The 24,193-nt window shown below is 54.2% G+C and overlaps 1 long non-coding RNA gene across 1 annotated transcript in view; it reads right to left on the bottom strand.

Annotated features, from left to right (window-relative positions):
* LOC122221666 overlaps positions 1-19,296 on the bottom strand; it is a 62,858-nt gene extending 43,562 nt beyond the window's left edge. The window contains exon 1 of the long non-coding RNA XR_006203388.1: positions 19,144-19,296. This is a non-coding gene — a long non-coding RNA (uncharacterized LOC122221666). The remainder of the gene's footprint in view (positions 1-19,143) is intronic.
* Between the last annotated feature and the right edge of the window lie 4,897 nt (positions 19,297-24,193).

The following is a 24,193-nucleotide window of genomic DNA, read 5'->3' as shown; positions in this document are numbered from 1 at the left end:
CCTACTCAATAGGCAGATGTTAAATGCATGCATAAGTGAGAAAGATTCCCTGAAGAGCAGGAAAATAACCATTCCTTCACCTTCTACTAGGTTCTGTATTCCCCACGTTATATACCCATGGCCCCACCCACACTTCTACTGCATCCCAGGACCCACTTGCCAAGCCAGGGAGCTTTAAATGCAGGATAGGCCTGGGGTATAACCAGTAGACACAGCCAATCCTGACCATCGGTGTCCCTCTAGGACTGACTGACCCAAGCTAACCACCTCCCTCCAGAGGAGTAACACACGCGTTGATGATTCCCTCCTACAAACTGAAGATCTGAATGCTATCTGTCATTCTGCTGTTTTGAACCAACATAATAACGACTACCTAGGTACATTGATTCTACAGTGGCCTTGAAAATATTAGATGCTTCGGTGCCCTTGGGTGGCTCAGTCGGTTAAGTGTCCGACTCTTGGTTTTCGGCTCAGGTCATGATCTCCTGGCTTCATGAGTTCGAGCCCCATATCAGGCTCTGTGCTGGTAGCTTGGAGCCTGCTTGGGATTCTCTGTCTCTCCTTCTCTCTGCCCTTTCCCCAATTGTGCTGTCTCTGTCTCACTCAGGATGAATAAATAAACCATAAAATAATTTAAACAATATATTAGCTGCTTGGCCTTATGGAGATGCCTTCGTCTTACGGAGATGTAACTTTAGCTTGAACCAGGTTACCAGATTTGAATCTGAATCGCCAGGTAGTTTTGCTTTGGATTCTCCCTCCTGTTTGGCTGAAAACCTGCGCTGTCAGCTGCCTTCCGGTCCCCCACTGATCAGCCAAAGAGGGTAAGCAGAAAAAACTGGGGCTGTCTTATTTCCGTGAACCAAGGTTGGCACTTCTAGCGTGAGTCAGTGGGCTGTGGCCAAAGGATCCTGCTCCGGTTTCCCTGGGGACAAGGCTTTGGCCCCCTTAGCATCTCAGCATCCAGACAGGTCCCACCCCTCAAGGACAATGTCCTCGCAGGGTTTTCAGGCGCAGTCACGCCCCGCCTATGACCAACAGGCAAAGGTTCTTCTCATAGGTGAGAAAACGATCCCAAGCAGTCAGTGAAACAGAAAAACAAAACAAAACAAAAAACAAAAAACAAAAAACCAACCAACCATCCGAATGTCTGTAGAGACCTACACGTGGCATTGCACCTAAGACAGGGAAAGACATTTAGATCTCTTAAGGAAGTAATGATTTTGAAGATGATCACGGAACGGAAAATGGAGACAACTGGGGGAAGGAGAAATAGAGTTAAAGTCACATTGCCCATCCTTTGATCCACCCATCCCCCCAAAAGAATAGATTCTGAGGGGCCTCTGGGTGGCTCAGTCGGTTAAGCTCTTGATTTGGGCTCAGGTCATGATCTCACGGTTCCTGTGTTCGAGTCCCGGTTCAGGCTCTGTGCGGACGGCACGGAGCCTGCTTGGGATTCTCTCTCTTCCGCTCTCTGTCTCTCTCTCTCTCTCTCAAAATAAATACATCAACTTAAAAAAAAAAAAGAATAGATTCTGAAATTCAGGAACGCTTTTGCATATAGCCAAAATGGACAACTTGGTGCTACTGATTTTATTAGCAGAAACCCTGTGATGAAAGAATCTTGGTTCTAATCTTGCCTCTGCCGCTGACTAGCTGTGGATGACCTTGGGCCCATTAGGTGACCTCTCTCTGCCTTGGTACCCACATCGACAATACGGAGATAGTATAACGAATAGCATCCTATGCCTGTTGCAAGAGTTAAGGTATCTGACATAAATAGTGAAGTGGGAACCTGTCTGGCTGACACAGCTGAGGGGTCCTTCAGATAAAAGTGAACACCTGATGCGACAGGTATTAACATTGGAAACGACAGGCTACAGATAGAATTATCCTCATAGCGTCTCGTTGCTTCCACCTGCCAGGTGCAGGTCTATGTGGTTACCATCAGGACAACAGCCATAGATCTCGTTTGTTATTTGCTTGCTTGCTTTTATATTACTTATCCAATAATATGTAACATATATGTTCGTATATGTACTTGAAGCAAATAGCAATATATAGAGTATAGAAATATATATTTACAGAGAATGCAAATATATAATTACAGAGAATCATACAGGGAGGGGGGGTTCTAATAAGGAGGGTATTTTCTTAAATTTACGGAACGTGAACTTGCTTAGCTAAGAAACCACCCTCGTGAGAATGTTGAAGAAGGAACACCTTAAAAAGTAAAGAAAAATGGTGAGGTCAAATACTACCCATCCCAATTTGGTAAGATAGTTCATGGCTCTCTATCATTGGTACTACGTAAGTCTGTGAAGACAGCACGGAAGTAGACGAGAAAAAAGGGGGGAGACGTCCTCCTTGCTATTATGTCCCTCCATTAACACCTGCAGACAGGTCCTTCCGGTGACACAAGGGGACAGCTCTCGGTTCCACCCTGAGAACATTTTTCTGGGGTCCCGTGAGGAAACGGGACTTTTTAGTAAAAGGGAAGCTCTCCTTCGTGTGTTTACATCAGTGTCTCTCCCCGTCATAACGGGGAACGTGTTGGGGTGTTTGAAATGTTGCTTTGGGGCTACAAATTGCGTTACGTGCCTCGCACCAAGCCGCACCCATCTCCAGAATAAATCTGCACAAGCGTTGCCCCATAGTACAGGTGCTCTCTTTTCTTTTTTTTCCTCCTTCCACCCCCACCCCTTACATCCAAAGGCAAGCGCTCTTTCCGTGGGACCTCAGAAAGGAATGATGATCTTCTCATCCTCTCAAAATAAATCAATAAACTTAAAAAAATAAAATACAGAAAGTGCAAAGTCATGGCTCTCAGCCCTAGAAGCATGGAGGGGAATCCCTGACCTCAGCTGAGGGGTTCAGGCACTGAAGCCCCTCATTGGCTCTGCAATGGGGGGGGGGGTCAGATCGCCAAGCAAGGCCACTGCTCGGTCCCAGAGAGAGGCTCCATTTTGCTCTCCAAGTGCACCGATTTCCCTCCTGAGTGAGGGTTAGGACAGAAGCTGGCCTCCAGTAGGATCTGCCTGGTTCCATCCAGGTCTGGCATACTGCTAGCTGGCTAAGCTTGGTCAGGGCTCTCAACCTCCCTGAAGCTTCCTTTCCCCAGCAGGAAAAAAAAAAAAAAAAAAAAAAAAAAAAAATAGGAGGCCATTGTAGTACCTATGTCTCAGGGGTGTGTGAGGGTGTAAAGACATAACTACAAGTAACAGGCTTGGCCACCTGCAGGGCTCCAGAATGTATTTCTGACCCTTTATTTCTATTTTTATCCTCGTCTTTCCCAGAGAATCTTTCTAGCTGTTGACAAAGTTGTTGCAGGAAGGTTAACACCCCGTGAAAACCACTGCTGGGCAAAGTTTAGAGATGGGAGGCGGGGTCAAAAGCGCGTGTGGATTTCATCAGGACTGGGCGGTGGAAGAGGGGAAACGGGGGAAAAGGGCCGCAGCCAAAGCCCGAGTTCCAAGTCCAGCTTTGGCTGCCATTCCGGGTGAGAAGGGTCTCTTGTTGACCAGACCCACCCAGGTCTCGCTCCTGATCCAGGGTGAGAAGAACGAGGCTTTTGCCCTTGACTCCCTAACGTGTTCTGAAGCCCTGCCTCCCCTGGGTGTCTCCTTGCTCTCACCATGATGCAGAGCGAGGCAAGCGCGGGACTGTGGATCTAGGGGACGCTGGGCTGCAAATCCAAGAGCGGGGAGAGGGGGAGGGGGGTTCCGAGCAGAGAAAATTGGGGCCAGATGCGGACTGGGTCCTGCTCTTCTGTCCTCAGCTGAGCCTTGAAGTAATCTACCCCCAACGCGGAGGGAGGCCTCCCCGTCAAAGCCACTTTCCCAAGTTCTTGCCGATAATACCGAGTTCCCCAACCACTCCATCTCAAACCTGCTCGGATGTTGCAGGAGGCCACGAGGACCAGGGGCAGGGAACCCTGTACCCGTCATCTCCTGATCACGCAGGAAAGGAAAAGAACTGGGTTGAAGAAAAGGAGATGTAGGCGGTGGGGTCGTTGCGGGGGAGGAGAGGAGAGGCGTCAGCTCGCCCTGCTGGAAGCCTCCAATAGACTTTTGGATTCCCAAGGCCAATTAGGTCTAGCAAGCCCCGGGGGAGGCGGAAGTTCCCCCAGGAAAAGAAAGGACGGGTTGGGGTCCCAGTGACGCGTGTGGTGGATGCCAAGTTTCCCAGCCCCTTGTCTTCCTGTCACCACCCCCACCTTGCGCACAGACGCGCACAGACATCGGTTAGGTGAGCCCCAAACAAAGGCCATAAGTCTTTCCCACCGGGCCTCGCGGGGCCAAACCCAATGGTGGCTCCTTCTCGCCTGTTCTGCCCTCTGGCTTCAGCCTCGACCTCCCCTGGACAGTTCTTTCTAGCCTAACTGACTTCTGCCCCGCACAGCGCTGGACCGAGAGGGGAGCCCGGCGTGGCTGCGAATGTCTTAGCCTTCTCTGGCTGACCTGCGTGTCTGAGACAGAATGGTCAGGTCCGCGGGGTACCCTCTGGGCCCAGGGTCCTGGGCCCAGCCTCACTCGGGTGGCCTCCCAGGGCCTGTGAGGCACCCTCCCGTCTCTAGTACTTGTCGTTCCCTTTTCCCAGCCTTTAAACGGGCCATGGGGATCTTAACTCAGGGCAGCGGGTCCGGAGATTGCCCTACCCTCTCCCCTACTTCTTTCAACCTGCTGCTCTTCTGGTAACAGCGGCGCAGACGGTGCGCTGAAGGCCGGGGGAGGGGGGGTCCAGGCTGGGGGGCGGTGTGTGTGTGTGTGTGTGTGTGTGTGTATGTGTGTGTTGGGGGGAGCGTCGTATGATTCTCAATCTTGTTCTTTGCGCCTAGAAAGCTGCGTGGAGCCCGCGAGAGGGGCGAGCGCGGAGTGAGAGGTGACAGAGAAAAGCATTGGCCCTGCGGTCACAACGAGGACACTTGCGGGGTAGGGGAGCCGCGCCCGAGGGCAGAAAGGGTGAGGGTAAGTTCCACAAGCCCAAGAAGGAGGCCAGAGGTTTCGCGAGAGAAGGAGGTGACGAATCTTGCTGCCTCGAACGTTCTGCCCAGGCCCTCAAGGCAGAAACCCGAGGCTGGGGAGCACCATCGGAGACCGAGCTGGGTAGGCGGAGCACACGAGGGGGCGTTTCAGCATCAGGCCCCAACCTTTGGCTTCTAGCCCCGGGGCGGGAAACCTTCCTACCTCCTCTGGGCGAGTTGGTACCTGGAGAGGCCAGGCCAAGGCTGGGGGGAGGAGGGGGGAGGGGGTGGCGCTCCCGAACCACCTGGAGCCGCCGCACCGAGCACTGCGAATTCAAATCCAGTGGAACGGTGAGGGCAAAGTTCACTCCCGACCGCGCATTGACTTTCCCGGTGTCTGCAATTCCTGATCCTGACCTCATAACCTTATTCAGTCTCCGCTCCGAGTTCCAGCCCACTCGGGGTGCCCGGCTTCCCCAGAGTATCAGCCAGGGTAGGGACGTCCACCGCCCGGGATGGATTCGCCAGGGACCAGGTTTCTCCGAGCTCCGCCCGGGGGCGCCTCGAGCCCTGTGTCCCCAGTCCCGGTGTGGCCGCTCTGCCTGCTGGGCGGCCGGCCGGCCACGGCAGGGAGAGGCCAGGCAGCCGCAGGCCGCGCGCACAACTTTTTTGAAACGCTTTGCCGTCCACCTGAAAGGTGTTACAACAGCAATTCAATTACAGCCAATGGCGCACATCGTCCTCGCAGCTGGAAAGTCGGTAACTAACTGCGACCGAGCAGTGCAAAGGAATGTGGCCAAACGGACGTTACTTATTTTATTTTCCGCTCCTCCTACAAATCCCCCCCCCCTCCGTCTTTTCCTCGCTCTCTATTAATTGTAGCTGGACCTCTGGTTAATTAACTCCAAAGAGCTTTGTCTATCTGGACAGAAACACACTGAGAAATTTGCACCGGATCCTAAAAGCTGGACGTGGCTCAAAAAGATCTCCCGAAGTTCCTCTCCTTTCCTTCCACCGCCATAGCCGTGGCCCCCAAGGAATAGAGCTGTAGTCCCCGGTGGCAAAGTCGCCTGGGAATGTGGCCACCTAGGTGCGCCTGGGTCCATGGCCGGGCTTCCGCTAGAGAGCCTCGTCCCAGGGCATGGTGCCCACCGAAGCCCATGTGACGTGGTCCGCAGGCACCCAAGGAGAGATCGGGTCTGCTCCTTAGGGGGCCGCACTTGGAGTTCATTGGAGAGAACAGACACGTTCGCCATTGGTGTCACAGCACGTGCAGTTCATGCTAAACTCTAAATAGCGTTCCGTGAAATTAAGAATATCAACAAAAATGCAGTAAGGTGTTGGGGGGTGGGGACGAGGCCGGAACGAGCTGCTTGCTCTCCAGGACAGTGGTAAATCATTACTCTACTCCACACGTTAAAATCTGGAGGGAGGGTTGGAGGAGGGGGAGAGGCCCTCACCAGGCAGCCTGGGCAATCATTTAGATGAAGGCAAAATTAACATTCGCTCCTTTGAAGCTGGAGAGGAGATGGCCTAAAAGCGCATGTTTATTTAGTGGATGTCGTATCAAAACGGGAAGAAACGCGTTGGCTCGCCTGGAGTTTTTAGTTTCATGATTAGTTGTTTAAAACCTCATTTCAGAAAAGGCCAAGATGGCTACGTGGGAATTCGAGCGCTTTCTCGCCGCCCCGCGGGGCGGGCCTCCCCCAGCAGCCACGGGATGTTTCCGACGTGGAAACGCTCGGTTTTCCGCGCCAGTGTTAACGCAGCCGGAAGACGCCTCCGGTGGCGCCGCTTCTCCCTAGCCAGCACTCGCTAGACCCGGGGATGTTTTAGTGCTTTACTCCCGGAGAGGGCAGAGCGCGAGATACAGAGGTTGGGATGGGGTCCCGGCGGTGGCCTCCCTGCCACCAGTGCCCCTGAGCTTTCCACCTGACCCCACGCCTTCCCTGGCCTGGGCGCTGCCCCCTCCCCGCCCCTCCCAGAGCCAGCCTGGCCGGAGGGGCTCGGCAGCTGCAAAGAAGGGTGCACACAGGGTCTCCTGAGTCGAGGCGAGTCGAGGCCGTGGCGCGCGGGGCCCGGCCCCGAGTTTGGACCGAAATGATGCCGGAGCAGAGTGCTCGGCGCGCGCTCTGCCCTGGACGCACTGGGCTCTGGGCCACGCACAGCCAGACGTGTTTGGGTTGTTTTTGGCTTTGTTTGCTTTAAAACCTAGAGGCGCGGGTTCTTCTCCAGCCCCGTGAAGCCTCTGACCTCCAGTTTACAATTCTCCGCTGGGCCCGGCCCTGCCCTTTTCTTCTTTCTTTCTTTTTTTCTCGTAAGGCGAGAATGGGACGGCTAGAGGAAGGTTCCTCGCCTGTCCTCCGCTCCCAGGGCCGGCGATGGTAGGAAACAGGGAGCCATCAACATAACCAGAGGTCACCGGCAGCCTGTGATTTGGAGTTGTCACGCTTGTCCCCGCCCCTGGAGTTCCTGGTTAAGCGGTTGCAGGAGGGGTCCGAGTTTCGCGGGTTTCGCCTCCCTTCCTGGTCCGAGCCAAGCGGGCAGCCCTCACGACCGCTTCGCTATTGGTGTTTTTCACGGAGGCTCCGGCCGGGTCTGCATTCTGCAGGGAGAGTTACCCCAAGACCTCCCACTTTCCAGCGGAGCAGCCTGGACCCCCGCTCCGGCCTGCTTGGGGGAAATCCCAGGCCCTGAGCACGCCCGCGGTGGCGTCGATGGCGACCGAACCCTGGCCCGCGTGCGCCGCCTCCCCGCTGGGGCCCGGGTGCGGCTCCGGCTCCGAGCACACGCAGCCCCCTCCGGCCCCGGGGGGGGGGTCCCTTCTTCAGTCTCCCGGCTTCCTTCCTTCTGCTTATCCTTGCCGGCCCCTTTTGCACTCCGTGAGCTTCTCCGGGGTGCCAGGAAAGGCCCCATAGTATTCGCTGCACGAAAGCTCGCTTTTAAAGCCCGGCTGGGAGGGCTTGGTCCTTGATGGGCGATCGGGAGCGAGACTTAGAGCCCTGCGGGTGGCCCTTCTGCAAAGAGAAAGCTCCCCTTCGTTTGCAGCTCTGCTCGAGCTTTTTAAAGTTCTTCTTGGAACCTGCTCGCTCTTCCGGTACTGTGATTCTGGGGGGCGGGGAACCGAGAGGCCGATTTTGAGGGTAGAGGCCGTCCTTCAGACACAGGGCCTCCAGTTCTGCGGTCGGAATTGGCTCCTCGGGTGTCTGCGAAAGCTCGAAAGTCCTATAGGACTCGAGGGGCACGCACGCTCCACTTTTCTCCACCTTGCTTCCAGAATCACCAAACCCAGGGCGCCTGCGGCCGCGTTCTCGCTCCCTCTCCGGCCGGCGCAGCAAAGCTGCAGGGGCTGGGGCCTGTCCCACCGCCCGGCGGCCTGCGGGGTCCTCCCGCAGCGCCTCAAACCTGGGGCTCCCGCAGCCGCTGCCCCAAACTCCAGACGCGGGAGGAGTCACGGATTTGAACTTGTGAAACCAGTTAGTGCAACTCTTAGAAACTTTTCCGTTTCTGCCCACCTGTTAAAGAACACACGTTATTAACGGTTTAAGTCGGTAATTCAGGAAAACAGGAGTCCTTCTTTACACCGGCCTCTTCTACCCTGGGAGGGGGGGGGGTCCCTCCTCAAGAGAGATCTCCTAAAACCTGCACTTAAGGGAAGTTCTTAGGAAACTCACTTGTGCTCATCTTGGTCTCAGAGGAAATGAAACCCAACTGTAATTCAAATCGTTTCCCCCAAATAACTTCTTGTTTATCTAAGATAGCCAGCTAAAAATTAGAGTTGGCAGTGATGATAAATTAGCCCTTTGTTTTACTCCTCCTAAAGTTCCCCAAACCAGTAGAAGCTAATTGGAGATGATTCCTATTTTGGCAAAGTTGACATTCATTGCTTCTGGTTGTCCCCAACGTGTTCTCCAGCCCTAGCTGTCTAACCAGTATTTTTTTTCTTCTTCTTCTGCTCAGCCTGGTCCCATTTCAAATTCCTTACTTTGGTCTGTTCTCATAGAACTGCCCTTCCCACCAGTTCCTTTTATTTTCTTTCCCCTGGTGGATCAATCACAGAGACAATTGATTTTTCTGTGTCCTGTTTGAACCAGAAAGTGCTGACATCTTGGGGGGGGGGGCGCGAAATATGAGTGAGCATTAACTCTCACCAAATAAGAGGCAACCAGGCCAATCTCTGGGTTTAGTGATTAAAGTTGTGTGTGCATACGTGTGCGTGTAAGTGTATATTCCTGTCTACATACCTGAACTTGGATAAATTGCCAGGGGTAAGAAATTTCAGTGTGCTGCAGGAAAACACGCTAAATGAGAAATCGTGTTAACAAACCAGATCTAAAAGTCCAGGAGTAGATCACTAATTAGGGAAACCCAAACTCTTAAGCTATGGTCCTATGCTAGCTAGCAAAGAATAATTTTTCCCTCTTTTCTTGGACATAAGACCCTAAATTCCTTTTGACTAGAAGGAAGTTACGAGACAAGATGCAATTTTCTCTTTCTTTTCTGACAACTGTCATCCAAAGGATCACAGCCCATGTCAGAGTATCTGTCTTGAAGAGAAGAAAGAGCGAGGGAGAGAGAGAGAGGGAGAGAGAGAGAGCGCGCGCGAGAGAGCACTCGTGAGAGAGGTCCTGCAGCCCGTGGCCATCTCTGCATCACAATTTTCCAGACCTCTATTTTTGATTGTGATCCCACTGATCTGAGTTTGAAATGCGAGCGTAGTGAAGCCCCTAAGCCTTCAATCGTGTGAAATTTTCAAAAGATCTCTAGAAGCAATCTCAGGCTGCCTGACCCCTGACAGGCGCCGATCTCTTTATTCCTCTCTCTGCCAGCACTTTATTTGTTGGAATATCTTTCAGATTTGCACCTCCAGATGACAAACCTAAGTGTTTATTATGTGTACATGAATCGGAAATCTTCAAGCCCACACAAAAGCGCCATCTTAAACATAATATTTAATTTCCCAGCCTCAGTGCCTCCTTCTTTATTTGCTTTTCATTAGCTTAAATATTTTTTCCAGGTCTCCCATGTGTCACTTTGATATTTAGATGATTCTGTCTTTTAATCATCATTTCCCCCTTGAAAAATCCCCTGTCGCCTGCCTCTGCGGGGCTCACACTGCAGTGTCGCTGTGTGGTGGGCAGTGAGGCCTCCGAGCTGGTGGCAGAGCAGTTCTGGGGGAGTGCGGGGGGGGGGGGGGTGGATCCAGGCAGGATGGGGGCCCTGGAAGTGGCAGAGAAATGCTTGTATTAACTGGCGACCGGAGCTGGGTCGGGACCGGTGATGATGACCCTTCTCGTTCCACCTTTCCTCCTCAGGCCTTTGAAAATTCTTTATGTTGTATTTCAAAAACCACACACATAAAATAAAACCTCGGGTGCTTGGCAAAGGTGCTCTAGCAGCTGGGAGTCGGCCCCGCTGGGCTGCAGACGTCTCTGAGCGTGGGCTCGGGGTTGAGACTCCTCACCCAAACCGGCCAGGCACTGCCTGGCACTCCCTCCGAGCTGCCTTTCTGGGGATCCCTAAATCCTGGGGCCCTGGGGGCACTAGAGGTAAAGGGAGGGTGGGGGGGGGCTTCTTCAGAGAGAGCTGCTTTGTTACAAGTGCCCTCTGTCAAATAACTCCACAGACGAGATTTGGGGGTCGATGACATCACCCATCCCCCCCATTTCAGCCCCCCCACTGGGGCTTCAGATCCCAGAGGGGCACCTAGGTGGGCTGAGCTGAGACACAGCCGCACCCCGCCCCTGCACAAGCAGAAGGTAAATCGCCACCCTCAAGGACAGTTCCGGGCTGGGAGGTGGTGAGCTACAGCCTGAACACCCCTCCCTCTGTGTTTGGATGGGCCGTGTTGCTATGATTAACTTATTAAACCCCTTCGTAATTATTTTAATTTGACTCCAAAAAATACTTTGGGTGGCGTTGCGATGTGTTTGTATTTATCCATCCCCCCCCCCCATAAAACCTGTGTTAAAACAAATGTTACTTTTCTCTCTCTGTACATAGACCCTCCCTTTTTGAAATAGACCGCAGGGACTGCCATTAGATCGAATGGCAAGTCTTTATGGAAAGTGTTTTGCATAATTACATACCAAAGCCAGAACAGTCACCTCCACATTTTATGGGTCACAAACCATCAACAATTGCCACATTATTGTCCACGAAACCTTAGTCCCTTCATTGACGGAGCGGACTCCACTGCCTAATCTAGAACGAGAGAGGATGGAAATTTCTTCTAATAAGAACCCGAGAAGATTAGGTCCCCACTGACAACGTGTTTACATATAGTTATAAAGTTCAGAGGACCGACAGGGAGAGGAAAGGAAATCGGACTAGGCCTGATTAGGAGCCGGCATCGGTCTAACGTAGATAGCGTATCAAAAGGAGCGGCTGAATGCCTCTGCCGTTTTCAGATCCGACCCCTTTCCTACCTTTGTGATGCAGTAATTAAGATATTCTTATTTAGACAGACAGCTTCTCTGGTAACTGAATAATATTAGCTCCTTTGATGTCAAACTTTTGACAGTTATCACACCAGCACTGGGCAATTTAGTACAAATACCCTCCTTAAAAAAGAAAGAAAGAAAGAAAGAAAGAAAAAGAAAGAGAGAGAGAGAAAGAGAGAAAAAGAAAAGGAAAGAAAAAGAAAACCCCCATCGGCTTTGAAGAAATCTAATAAGTGTGATCCTTAGCACCAAATGATCTAAATCGCCGCCGACAGGCCGCCCGGCTATAAATTACATTCGGTGTTACATAATGAAGGCGAATTTGGGTTTTAGCTCATTGAGCAATTTTGGTGGAAACTGGAGCGGAAGCCCCCCCCCAACTCTTGCACCCCCATTCCCGACCCCCCGACCTCCCCCCCACCCCCCAGAGCCGGTGCCCAGATGGGGAGGAAAGCGCCACAAAGTCGCCAGGGTCAGAGCAAGGATGGGGGGGGGGGGGGGGACGAGGTCCGGCCGTGGTGTGGTGGGGGCAGGTGCGGGCCGAGCTCGATGCCCTTGTCCCCGCTCGGGAGAGCGGGACAGGACCAGCCACCTACTCCCGGGATGACACCTCGCCGTTGCTTTAGGAGCTTGGTCGCCAAATTTGGGATTTGCCAGATGGCAGGATTATTTTAGCGTCTGTTATATTATGCGTGTGGGTGGGGGGGGGGAGCGGGTGCAGAGGGAAGGCAGGAAGTCCAGAGACCGCGCTGGTTCCTTAAAAACACACGCCCGTTCCCTCTTTGCCCACTCTCGGGCTACGGCCGCGTGGACCCTTCCCGCGGCTCTGGGATCTCCGAGCCGCCCTGCGGCAGACAGCAAGCCGAGTCCCCGCCATCCCTGCCCTTCCACGCCGGCCCACTGCCCGCATATCTAGACCCGGGACCCAGATGCGCGGAGCTGGGGGGCGAGGGGGGGGGGGACGAGAGAGCTTCCCTCGGAGAAGAAAAGGGGGGTGGGGCGGCCAGGAGCGTTGGAAGGGAAGGGGGCAGAGAGGGCGGGTTAGGAGGGATGAGACTGTGACGGTGACACCTGGAAGGCATTGTCCTTGCGAGCGACACCTGTCAATCTCCGCTCCGGGGTCCCGGGGCCGGGGGCGGGGAGGCCGCGGGTCTCCGCGGTGATGTCATCGCAGAGTCCCTTCCCGGCGGAGGGCGGAGAGGACTGGGAGGGGCGCCAAACCCGGCGGGCTGAGAGAAGGGTGGGGGAGGAACGGAAAGAAAATAAACAGAAATCGCTCTCACTCGCCGCGTCCTCTGCTCCGGATTTACATGGAAATCAATAATCCGACTTTAGGGTTATTTCTGATCTTGATTGACCCGTCTTGCCTTTTTTCACTGGGGGAGGAGGTGTGGGGTTACAGCCTCCCCGCCTACAACCCGCAGTCCTTGGGGGAGCCCTGTTACCCCGGAGCCTTGAGGTGACCGACCCTCCTTCCAGACCCAGCTCCCTCTTTTCCTGGCGGTTGTTTCCAAGCGCAGGCTTCAGGCTTAAAGAGGAAACACTTGGGGATGAGTTTTGAAAGTCTTCCGATATTGCAGGGGGCGAGGGGAGAGTTAATTAACGCCGGGCTCGCTCAGCGAGTGGGAGAGGGGGCCTCGGCGTGGGTGGGCGGGCCGGGTCCAACACCCGGGTGCGCGCAGCGCGGGAGGCGGGTGATCGGGAGGCCCCAGCTCGGAGGCCCCGGCTGGGGGAAAGCGATCTGCGGTGGCCTCCGCGGGGGGCTGCTGCGGTGCCCCAGGCAGTCGCCCGCAGGTCCTGGGGCAATTCTGATCTCCCACCTACGGCGCTCCCACCCCCACCCCGCCGAGCACTACTGGACTCTCCCTCTTCCTATTCTTTTCGGCCTGAGCTAATTAGCAGCCTGCCAGCGGCCTGATTTATGGAAACGCTCGGGCGGGCGGAGACGCGCCGCCAGCCGAGTCCCGGCTGCCTCGGGGCGGAGTGGAGGAGGAGTTTCCACCGGCCTCCTCCGAAGAGTCCCCCCCCCCACACCCCCCGCCACCACCACCACCACCACCACCACCACCACCGCCCCGCCGGAAGCTGGAAGTTGCCGTCCCTCCTCCCCACCCTCCACCCAGGCGGGTCCTGGAGGCCCCCGCGCCCTCGGCGCCCCAGCCTGGGACTCCGGGCACCCTGGCGCCAGCGGGGCGGGCGGGGGCGGTGGCCGCGCAGCCTGCTGCAGAGTCTCGGGCGGGCAGGTTCCAGCCCCAGCTGACCCGGAGGGCAAGTTGGGCGCAGATAGAGCGGGAGCCTCCTTTCCCACGTTCGGGTCTCCAAAAAAAAAAAAAAAAAAAAAAAAGGGAAATCGGACCTGAAGGCGGGGGGAGGGGAGGCCCCCAAGCAGCGAGGAGGCGTCGTAGGCCAGGGTGGGGCCCCGAATGGAGCCACCAGCCCAGCCTGCCCCCAAGAGGTTAGGGACTGTCCCAGGGGAGGGCGTGGTCCACTTCACTCCCTACCCCCCCACTTTCCCCCTATACTTTCTCTTGGATCTTATCCTCAGAGGGTCCTCTGAGTTGCTGCCACCAGTCAACAGTCTGGGAATGTTGAGCTAGGAGAATGCGGGGCCACCGATGGTCCTTAGAGCCACCCAGCCAGGCAACTTGCCCAAAGATGCGGGCGCCGCCTCCTCGCCTCTCGAGGGTTGCACTCGCTGGTCAAGCGGGAAGAGGGCGAGAGGTGCTCCGTCTCCACCCACCTGACCCAGAAATGAGAGGGAAACGGGTGGAAGAGTCAGGGAGGAAGTACACCAGAACCTGTTGCTGGTGGTCCAGCAGTCTGGGGAGGTCGCTAGGTGACCGACTTGACCTAGAAGCAACGACGCAGGGCGATAAAAGAGAGAGAGGGAAGCATCTGTGTCCTCCCCACCTCGGGGAAGTGTTGGGACAAAGAGCAAGCAACAGACCCAGAAGGCCAGGCACCCCGGGGTGTGTTTTCCTCGCTCAGACTTGGGATAGGATGGGGACACCGGTTGAAGTCACTGGGAAGAGGGCCATGCCCCGAGTCTGGCTGTGACCCACCTTGCAGTGGTGGGGAAATGTGATCTACAAGAAAGTGTTTAAAATTTATTTAAAACACCCCACCAGTTCACCCTCCAGAAACCATATCTGGTCTGTGACCCCCCGCAGGTGCAGAATTGAGAACCTTCTCCCCCATTAGGAGACCTTCAACTTCCTGCCCCAGTCCCCCTCTGTCCTGGAGCTCCCTCCCAGATTAGGGCCCGTTGATGTCACTGAGAGCCCAAAGGGCCCCCCTCCCCAGGGCCTCAAGGAAATATAATTTCCTGCTCATCTTCCTCACCTTCCTCCCCCACCTCAGCCACCACCATTTCCAAAGAGTAAGGGTCTTTCAGGCCCTGGCCCTTCCCCACGCGTTTGGATCAAGAAAAGGAGACCCTCAGCCAGTTGGGGAGCCGGGCTGAGCGCCCATCTACATTGTGGCATTCAGTCCCCTGAATTTCCAACTGTGCTGATGACTGTCCAGACACACTACGGTGGGCCAGATCCGTGGCCGAAGTCTCAGCGGAAATGGAGACCCGCCCACCACAAAATGTCGTTGCAGACAGCGTGGGTCTCACTCGGGCTGGCTCCCAACGCAGGGACCTGGGGATCCGCCACTCCGGAAGCCCCCCGCAGGCCGACTCCAGGGCCCGCAACCCGCACAGCAAATGTTGGCTGTTAGGCGCCCAAATAATATTCTTCATTCGTCTTTTTCGAAGTTGATTTATAGCAATCGACAGGTTAAAGCCTCATCTGACTTCATTACTTTTAAAAGCTGTCTATTTCACAACTGTCACTTTTCATCACTTAACTCAAATAAATACTTGAAGAAATGAATTGGAAGAGACTTTTAGATCATGTTTATAATTCTTGGTCGCTACGTTCACATTCCTAATGACCTGACCCGCCGGAGTTTCTGTAGACTTCTCAATTGGGCCGAAAATTCCTGCATTTACGCTAGACAACTTCAAGGAAAGTGAGGTTGGCCAGAAACCGGCTAAAAGAAGCAGCACAGCTGGTAGGAAGCGATAGGGTGCAGGTTCAGCAAAGCTTGCCAGCGGCCACCGTGGCCCAGGCCGGGCACCCGAGGCCACTGGGAAGGGTGGCGGCTCCCGGGTCAGGGCGTTCCAGTGCAACCAACTGCTGGAAAGAGGGCCCAGGCTAACAGCCGCTCGATGCCCGCCTTGCTCTTGCTTCACGGAGCCGGGCTGCAAACCCAGGAAGAAATTCATGCAGAGTGGAAAGGCTGTTCATTTTTACTGTTACTATTATTATTCCTATCATTGTTGCAAAAATGTTTTGGAAGCCCCCCCCCCCCCCGTTCCGACAACCACAGGTGGAGTGTGACCGGGTGAAAGGCATTTCCTCCGGGTCAGCGTTGACCTAGAGCTTGTGAGATACCCAGGGAAGGCAGAAGTGTGGAAACGACATCGCTAGGACGCAAGTGCGTTCAATAAATCGAAATAGTTTCTTCTTCAATTTTGCTGCCATTTGCCAACGCTGAGTCCTCTAGGGCTCGTGCCACTCAGACCCTTCTCTCTCTTTCCCACCCGCTCACTCAGAACCATCTCTTAGAAGTAGGTTAAGAAAAGAAAAGAAAATTAAGAAAACAGAAAACAAAGGAAGGAAGAGGGGGGAAAAATAAGGAACGAAAAGAGAAGGAAAGGAAAATGACAGGAAAGAAAAAGAAAAACCTAGTAAACAGAAAAACTCCCTACTTTGGAGGACAAAGCAATAGGGAGCGCATACGATTTTCTTTCCTTTATTTTTTCTTAAAACAAGAAAAGAGAAAGAAGCAGCCAAGTCTGCCGACCCTGGGGGTGGAGGAGGTGGGCGACGCTCTGGTGTGTGGAGCGCGGGCCTCCCCGCAAACCCGGCGGAGGCTGAAGCCCGGCGCGCGGATCCCGGAGGCTCCGAGGTCCCCGCACCCTGGCGTCGGCCCCGCCCGGGTCCCACCGCGAACGCGAACTTCGCAGATTCCCCGGAGCAACAGCGCCGGGAGTGTGCACCGGCCCCGGCCGGGTCGCGGCTCGCCGCCGCCGCCCGTCTTCCCCGCTCGTGGCCTCAGGCCTTCGCCCGCCCTGCGGACCGGTCGGCCCAGAGGGGGCTGAGCGCTCTCCGACTTCGGGTGCAGAGGCGACAGGGACCGGCGCGAACCCGGCTCCGCGGCCGCTGCGTCGCTGCGGGAACGCGGCCGGCTGGGTGCGCTGCCGTACCCTGGAGCGCCACCTCGCTGCGGAAACTGGAATGGCATGGCCACGTTCCCAGCCTTCTGCAGCCTAACTTGACCGTCACCGGACTTTTTTCCTTCGTCAAAACCTTACGAGAAGCCGAAACGCACAGGCCTTCTTCCCATCGGTTAAAACCCATTATCTGTGACCGACGTATCGCACAATGTCTGCATTGGGGTGAAGGGAAAATAGCAGGAGAAAGAGAAAAAAAAATAGGTCTAATTTCACCAAGTCCAAGCTGTGATACTGCTTTGATACGAAAGATAAACTAAATGAGAGATGTTTTCTTGGAGGCCCATGGGTTCGGGCCGCCGAGCTCGGGCCAGTCAGCTGAGGCCAGTGCAAACATCTCCGATGAGGCCTGTGAAGCCTTCCCTTCCCAATTGAAAGCCCACCCAAATTCACTCATTCTGGTCAGTCGGACATAAGAGGGACTTTTCCATGCCATGCCAGTGGCCAGCCTACCAAACCTCATATCCCACAGCCTTCGGCTCTGCTGACAAAATAATCACAAAACGCAGCCCTTAAACATATACACCTGTCGGCAGGCGAAAGCAGCACCAGCGAGAAGCATGGATTATACTGCATTGGACCCTATTTCCTCCAGTTGAAAACTTAAGAGGCTCGCCCGGCTCTTAAACCCTCACGACTAAAAAAATATACAGCAAAATTAATTCGCTGAATATAGTGAGGCTTTGCTTCGACTTGTTTTCAAAGTGCACCATCCCAGAGACAGAAGGGATAAGTAAAACACAAATTTCACGAAACAAGTTTTGTGTTTTTTTTTTTTTTCCTGCGAAGATTCCAAACGTGGTGTTAAAAGTAGGGCATGTATCTGGTGGTGCTGAGAGCATTTGTGTGGTTTCTTTGTTTTCCGGGGGGGGGGGGGGTACAGTCCTTTTTCTAACGCAGTTTCCACCACAAGTTTCTTTTGGTTTTTGTTTTAAGGAACTCAGTGGATCGCACGTATACATGATGGCGGAACTGGGGCCCATGGGGTGGAGGAGAACGTAGGTGTGACGGTGCGCGTAAGCCCCCTTATTTTCCTGCCTGAGCAAATCCAACATAGAGACCCTTTCTTGAAACTTCGGTCTCCCTAAGTTCACAGGGTGGTGATGGAGGGTGTGCTCCCAGTACTTTCTGCCCCGCTCAGAAACTACAGGGCTGTGCGGGGGAGGGGGGGAGGGGGAAGCCAGGTTGTTTTTCTGGTTGTTTGTCCTTCCCCATCGGCCTAGGAAGAATTCCTAAAAGGGACCACACAGGAAAGAGGCCCTAATTTCTTAGCAGGACTTGAATGAGGATCTCTCACTCTGGCCAGCGGAGGAGGGGTGGCCTGGCCTCTGGGAGTCTTGGGGTCTTCCTGTCTGGAGGGATGCTACCTCCGGGCGGAGGAAGGTGTTGAGAGATCCTGGGAGCTAAGAGGTACTCGCAGGGAGGGTCCTGGGATTCACTGAGGGACAAGGGTGAGGGGCAGGGGCAAAAACAGAAGGGAGAAGGATCAGCAAATGAAATGCTTGAGAAGGAGAGTCTCTAAATTAGAAAGGTTTTCTCCTTTCTCTCTCTCTTTCCTTCCCTCCCTCCTTCTTCTCCTTCCCTTCATTTCTCTCTCCCTCCACCCCTGCTCACATTCAGATTTTCTGGGTTGTTTTTTTTTTTTTTTTTGTACTGAATAATGCCTGGAGATGAAAAATGGTTTTTATTGCTATTACACTTCCTACCGCGAGATGCAGTGTAAGGCGCAGAGTTTGTATTACAACTATGTCACAATGTTTCACTGATGCAAAACATGTAGCCAGAGGGTGTTGCTAATGACTCCTGGATTAGAGCGAGATTGAGACTGGGAGGAGAAAGAGAGAGCGAGAACAGGAGAGAGACAGGAAGGGAGAAGAGAGAGGAATTTCATTAGAGGAGGGGGGAGGGGAAGCATCACAGAATCAGGTCTAATAATCTAATCAGGATATTTTCCGAATTCAATGTTCTCTCCAGGCTTGAGAGTGTGAGCTAGAGAGAGACCAATATCCTTTCAAACACCACAGAGGGTTTTTTTTTTTTTGCATGTTAATAACTATTAATTATGTTTACAGCCAGTTAGCTGAAAAACTGTCCTTTGGAAAGAATCAAACTTCGGAAAACGCTTAATATCTGATTAAAGGCTTTTTCCTGGAGCCGCGGGAGGTGGGAACCCGGTAATCACCCAAGGGGGTGCGGAGCTCAGCACGGCCAGCAGAGGCTCACCGCCCCCGCCCGTGGTCGGGCCACACGTGTCCACACGCCTGCGACAGCCTGGTGGGCCCAGGGTGCCCCGCCGTGGCCGGGGCGGAGCGCCGAGGCGCAGCCTGCGGCCCGGGCTCGGGCTCGGCCTTCGCTGGGTCTTGGCGAAAAGGTCCCTGCGGGCTCCGAACTCCCCGGCGCCCTCCCCCGGGACGAGGTCTACTTAGGGAAGCGGGAGGTTTCGCGGTTCCTACCGTGGCCCGGGCCGGTCCCACCGCCCTGCGGTCCGCTTCTGCCCCTCGGGGCACAGCGAGGAGGGCATTCCCTCGGGGCTGCGGCCCTTTGAACCCGGGGAGCCATCGGCTCCCGCCCGGGCGCGCGGAGCTCGCTCGGGGCCCGGCTGCGGAGCGGAGTGTGGGTGGCGGGTGGGGTGGAAGGGGAGTGGGGGAGGCGGGAGGGGGCGGAGGGGCGGGGGCGGCAGCCGGGCGTTAAGCCTGGAAGCTTGGCTGTTTACCCAAACGATTTTCCTTTCAGGCCCGAGACGCCAATGAGACAAGATCAAACTCCCCTCTTCGGGGTGTGTGTGTGTGTGTGTGTGTGTGTGTGTGTGTGTGTGGTGTCGCCTCCTCCAAGCCGGGCTTTGTGAATGGGGGCTCCGGGACGCCGGCTGGGAGGGACCAGAGGCCGACCCGAACACCAGCGCCTCCTCCCGGGGGCGAGGAGAAACCAGGCGGAGGGCGCCCCAGACACAGTGGTCCGGAGCGAGACAAGCAAGCGACAGGGACACAGGCCGCGGAGAGATAAGGGCCGCGTCCCTGCAGGCCGAGCGGAGAGACGTATGGTCGTGTGTGGGAGGGGGAGAGGGGAGAATAATATGAATCACATCCCCCTTGCAGTCCCTTAATTTCCGATCCCTCCAAAGCGTAAATCTAGCTCCTTGGGCCACTGATTTCTCGGCCGACTCCTTCGCTCGAGATATATTAGCTGCAAATTAGGCCAAGGTTTTGGCGATTACGGTACAATGCAGGCCGCGTGACACGCGCCGCCGGGCCTGCGCCTGGGTCCCTCCTCACGCCGAAAAATGATGAGAAAGCAAGAGAGGATGGATGGTCTGTATTGACAAGACATTTGTCATTTTTAAAGGGGTCCACATCCGAGAATAGCCACCAGCCTGGGGGGTGGGGGAGGGCAGAGGAGAGGAGGGGGACTAAGTCCCGGCCGCTTGCGCAGCAGGTGATCGCGGTCCTGGGCGTGGCTCCTGCCGGGCTCCGAGGGCCCTCTGAAACGTCGTTTGCAAAATAACAAAAACAGTATTTTTAGTACTGCTGATAATCAGAGGAATCAGGAAGACGGGCTTCTATTTGTTGGAGGTCAAACACTAAAACCCGGCTTCCCGGCGTGGTCCGTGTATTTGGTGGCGCTGTCTCGGACAGCTCATTCCCTTCGGCCTGGCGATTAAAAGCCTACTCAAATAATTGTTTCTGGAAGAAAAAGGTGTCATGCCGCTGCTTCTGACTCATCTACGATTGGCACGCCTGCCTCCGCCTGTCCCTGATCCCCACCCCCACGCACTTTCTGTTTCTCTCTTGTCTCTCTTCCTCACCGAAGGGTCCCCCCCCCTTTTTTTTTATTGTTTTGAAACGATGAACCACCACCCCCTGTCCCAGGATGCTCTTATCTAACCGAAATTCCCCAGCCCCCGCGCTGACCGAGGCAGAGTGCAACGTTTGCTTCAGGCTTCAGTGGCCCAGGCCCGGACAAACACCCTGGGGGGAAGAACCACAGAGGCCTTACGTTTTCTGCAGGCGTGTTAGGGTGGAGGGCTGTGGCTCCAGGGCTCAGAGGGGGCAGGGGTAGGGATCTTGGGGACCCCAGCTATGCGGTGATTGGTCTGGGATAAATGTGTGCCAGAGACTGAGATGCCCATGGAGGAGATTTGATGTGCCTCGTGATAATAACAGCTAACATTTATTGAGTGCTTACTATATACAGTCATTGTGCCCATACCCCTGGAAGCCTCCAAATCTGAGGTCAAACATGGTGGCCAAGGGTTGGCCATTGGAGCAACGGAGGCCGAGATGGGGCAGGCAGGTAGCTAGATAGGTGCCATTGTGTGGCGGGGGTGGAGGTTTCTGCCCCGCAACGCATTCTCCGGGCCAGGAGAGGCGGGGCGCCGCTGGCAGCCAGGAACCCGGCCAATGCTTCCTCCCTCCCCGCCTGCGGTCGTCTGTAGCAGGGCAGAGGAAAGGCCTAACAGTTTTCAGTGACATTCCCACTTCTTCGCACTGGAGCCCTGGAGGGAAGTCGATTGGGCGGCCAAGGGTCGTGAAGGCCAGCCCCGGGCGGATGGCGAGCGCTCGGTGCGCGTAGGGCAGGCTCCCAGCCAGGCCCGGGGGGGGCCCCCGCGTCCTGCGCCTGCTCTGCCCAGGTCGCGGCCGCGCTGCTCCAGGCGAGGTGCGCCTCCCTCGTGGTGCCAGGGGGCGCTTGACCGCCTCCGGGGCCTCCGCAACCGAGGAGGGAGTCTCCGGCCTCTGAGGCCTGGTGCGCGCCGAGGCCAGCAGCAGGGCGCAGGCCGGATTGCCCTGGGAGCATTCCGGACGCTCCCGGCCCCACCTCACCCCGCCGGGTTTCTCCGCCTCGCCTTCCGAGGCCGCTTCCCGGGAGCAGGAGTTTTGCTGCATTCACTGCTTCTCCCTCCCATCCGCCCAAAGCAGGGGCTGAGACTAGCCCGTGACCCCGTGCCGTGCCCCGCGCGGGTGGAAAAAAGCAGGCGCTGCGCTCTGTCTGGAGACAAAAGGCCTCCGCGCTCAGGCTCCTCCAGGCTTAGCCGCGGCGCGTTTCGCACCCGCCTCCACCTATGCAGAAGAGACTGGTGCCGGTGGAAGTGTCGCTGTAGGGGTGGCTTGGAGCAGAGAGCCTTGATTGATCCCAGAAGTTGGACACCTCCAAGGGCATAGGCACGGCCCCGGGCATCTGCTCCAAAAATATACAGTCTGCCCCCAGCACTCCCCGCCAGCCCCCCATCCAGACATCCTTGTATAAAGGGGGCCCCTCGTTGCTTTTTTTTTTTTTTTTTCCTCTTCCTTTCTAGTCTCCTTGCAAATCACCTGGCAGCTGGAAAACGCTCGCCCCTGTTATCGACCTGCAGAGGTTACTTCATTCCCGAAAAACGACTCTGGCTTTCCTTCTTCTAGTAGACCTAAGGGGGAATTCACTGGTTTAAAAAAAAAAAAAAAAATCTTTAAACTCTCTCTGGGTGTGAGATGTGGTTGGAGCACGCAGAGTCCCCTGTCTCCCCACACGGACTCCCCGCTGCACCTGGAAAGCTAGTCCTGCGAAGAAGCAGCAATAGTCTTTTCCTGCAGTCTATCATTTCGGTATTACAAATAACAACCATGGAGCGAGAAATACCCCCGGCCTAAGAATATTGATAGATGATAGTAGCGATATTCACAATCGATCCTTTAATAGGCAGACGTCATAAATCACGTTCAACTCCCTGACTGCACACCACTTCGCTTAATAATATAATTAAGATTAAAACTCGAGAGGTATTGGAGGCAGCAGGTATTGATAGCTTCAAAAATTGCATTCTGGATATGATGGTGGAAGGGAAAGGGACCTCTGGAAAATATAACCCCGTTCCCAACATGTGAGGTCTTCTCTGCTCTCCTGTCCTGGGAGTCCCTTTGACCCTGCTCCCCACCCCCCCCCCCACACCTTCCCCCTACCACCACCAATAATCCCCATCTTTGATAGGTGAGCAGAGAATAGGCTGGCTCTTTCATAGAAATGTCAAGGAGGAGGTTAAGGAGAAATAGGGCTTCGCTTGGGGGGGGGGGGGATTTCATGGATTTAGGGATCCTTCAAAGATCTACTCCTTCAGCCTTGAATCTGGAGGGGAAAAAAATGTTCAGGAGACCCAGGAAATGATATTGTTTGGTTCTTTCCACACGATCAATTTCCTCGACAGTGTTTTCCAAATTACGTAGAAATCACTGAACATCTACAGGTCTGCCAGTGAACTCCATCCCTGCGGTTTTCACGGCCTGTGAACCTTTCCACCACTGCCGTCCCGTCCAAATCAGGCCTCAGAACGGAAACCAAAACTTCACATGAAGAGTAAAACCAGTGGGAGAGGGTCCCGTGCAGGGGGTGGTGATCTGCTCTTTGCTTCATGGCTGAAGCTGATTGTAAGTGTTGCTAAAATTATTTCAAAGAGTGAAATATTAATCAAGTCAATCAGCGCTGACAAATGAGAAATATCTGAAAGTCAGTGGTAATTTACAACTTTGTTATTAGTTAAGAATCGCCTGCCTTGTAACAGTAATTAATAACACTTAGGAATCATTTGGAAATCCCCCTCCCATGCTTTTTATTTTCCTCTGTCTCTTAAGGAAGGAAAGAGAGAAAGGAAGCAAATGAGTGATCAGTAGAAACAGGAAAAACACTGAGTCGTTAGTGAGGAGAACAAAACTGGAAAAAATAAAAGAAAGGAAAAAAAAAAGATTAGCCCCATGGGAGGCCATCAGGAAATAAAGAAAATATAGGAGGAGGGGTAGTAAATCAGAAAATGAATTCTGTAACCATACCCCATGAGCAGGCTGGCTAAAGGTTGAATTTCAAATGGCCCAGAAACCCCATCAAAATGAACAGTGCTGCTAAAAAATCTTGAAAGTAGCTCAGCTCTGAATCAAGGCAGAGCTCAGGGCATTGTCTGTTTTGTTGTTGTTAACAATGTATTTCTTTATAGCCCAGGAGCAGACGTGTGCAGGCTCTTTCCAAAATTCCATCCCTGGAGACCCGCCTGGCTTTCATGTTTCTGGTGTTAACTCTCCTCTTGGTCACAGACAATCCCCTCCCCCAGTCTTACATTGATTATTAGATTGTCTCAGCCCCACCTCAACAACCGCACCAAAATAATGACTTGTTGAAAAACTATAAATCATTTCGGTTGTCTGAGCTTGGAAAGCCACTTCAGTCAACAGGCTTGCTGTGAAAAGGTAAAGAAATTTCCAACCTTCTACTCACCGAGGAAAAGCTGCTACTTCCCTGAACTTTTATTTGTTGGATGGGGGAATTTTCCAGATTGGTGAAAAAGAGATGGAAGGGGAAAAATAACTTTGGCAAACTTTATCTGGCCTTTATTATAAACCTCAGTCTTGTCCATGAGGAGCTCAGGCTACAAAAGGTAGCTAGAGATGGAGATTTATTGGTCTCTAAATGAAAAGATTCATTTGATATAAGAGGTTAACTCAAAGTTCCTATACCGTGACTAGCTTCGGCAAATGCCTCTGTCGAGTC

This window comes from Panthera leo, chromosome B3, assembly GCF_018350215.1.
Source record: "Panthera leo isolate Ple1 chromosome B3, P.leo_Ple1_pat1.1, whole genome shotgun sequence".
Taxonomy (NCBI): Eukaryota; Metazoa; Chordata; class Mammalia; order Carnivora; family Felidae; genus Panthera; species Panthera leo.
This window is presented reverse-complemented; position numbering and strand designations above follow the sequence as displayed.